A 1828-nucleotide genomic window follows, 5' to 3' on the forward strand; every position below is an offset into this window, starting at 1 on the left:
AGAGCGATTATATCCTAGACGGACAGTCAGACAAATGTAGGAAGTGCAGGATCGTTGCGGTACTGTTGTGCTAAAAACATTAAGTACTCTGAATACTCTTAAGTTGGGCCAGGCTGAAAAAGTGGATAGTGAGACATGGACAAGGACAGTGTCGGTGATTAAGATGGAGGGACAGGGAGAGGGACACCAAGGGCGACATGGAGGGATTATGTAAAGCACAGGAGAGAGAAAGGAGTGAGGGCTGGAGAAAAAATCACACAGATAACAGAGGTCACGGTGACACCATGATTCGTGTGTGGCCACCTTTTGCGGGATTAAAGTGTCTGGCAACAGGTGAATGGTTGGATATTGTTATAAATGTTTGCAAGCAATCATCAAAGACATGATATTTTTTTTCTAAAGCTTTTTAAGTTGTATTAGTGGTAACGCCTTTCTCATACTGAGTTAAATAACTGTTAATGAAATCCATAAATTACATGTTGAATGTTATTTGTTGTGCGAAAAACAAACTGTAATATACTAATATTTTTCTAGTTAACAAGAAGAATGTTGGTGTATAAAATTCTCATGGACTTCATTTGCCAAACTATGTCACTGTTTCATCTCAGATATGTCTAGCGAGTGGTTGGAATCAATATAAATTTTTGATTTGGTTACAGTAACAGTCTTTTGTTCAATACCCTGACCCTAGAGACTTGGTATTTAGGTGGGATTATAGTGAAGAATCATTGGTGTTATGTTTAGTCCTGAAGGGGGAGGAACCAGCCAGCTATATATACAAGGGGCACAGGCGTCAAATGAAACAGGACTTTGATATGAAGTCGTGGAGAGTGCAGATGTCTGTTCGCTTGCGCTCTCCCCTAACTTTATGGCTTCCCCACCAGCATTAGATTTTTCTTTTTTTAGCCCTTCTGGTGATAGCTAGGATAGTTAGTTATTTTCCTCCTTTTCCTGTTACTCTGATATGGCAGGCATCTGTACCCTTGTACTTAGATTGTCTTTGCCTCCTGCCCACGGAGGGTTCCCCCCCTCCCCATCTGATCGCTCTGGTGGCCTGAGTATGCGGTAAGGCCTCCCTAGAAAGGGCTGAGAGGGCAATTTCAGCCTTAGCTATTTTGTCCTGGGTCAATATTCCTTGCTCGCTTTTCTCTTTCTTCCCTCTTGCCCTGAGAGGGGGAGTTGGCTACTCTATCAACCACCCCTCCTGCCCCTCTCCCCTTCCCTTAGGGAGCTCTGACTGCCCCTTAACCCGCGGCGTCCCGGGGACGTACTTCCACGTCCTCACGTTTTGTCACAGCTAATCCCGGCGACGTACTTCAACGTCCTGCAATTGCAAGGTTCATAATTTCCACAATTTTCAAAATTCGCGTGAGATTTTCGCTTCGCCCGGGTACCCAAGCCTCCCCTACCTGCCGCCAGGCGGGCAGCGTCCTAGACCCCGCGTGACCCGCGCTCGCCCTTGTCTCGGTCACTCACCTGCTAGCAGTGACCCAGGTCAGACATGGCGCGGAAAGGTCTCTCAGACGAGGAAATCGCATCCGTCCTGGAAGCCTTCACTGGAGACAGTGATTCTCCACTCGATGATGATATGGTGGATCGCGATTACGTCCAGCCAGAGGAAGAAATAAGTAGCAGTGATGAGGAGGTCCCTTCGCCCCGAAAAACGCGGTATGTGACATACCGTAAGGCAAGGGAAGGCCAGCCTGCTCCCCAACCACGTGCACAGCTATCTCTCCATCCCGAATCTGATGAGGACGAGGATGAGGACGATGAGGATGACGGAGGCCTGGGACGTGATATCGCCGTGTGGTTGGGAAAAGAGAAAATA

The sequence above is a fragment of the Coenobita brevimanus genome, chromosome 56 (assembly GCF_032717465.1).
Source record: "Coenobita brevimanus isolate Jiangsu-jjx chromosome 56, ASM3271746v2, whole genome shotgun sequence".
Taxonomy (NCBI): Eukaryota; Metazoa; Arthropoda; class Malacostraca; order Decapoda; family Coenobitidae; genus Coenobita; species Coenobita brevimanus.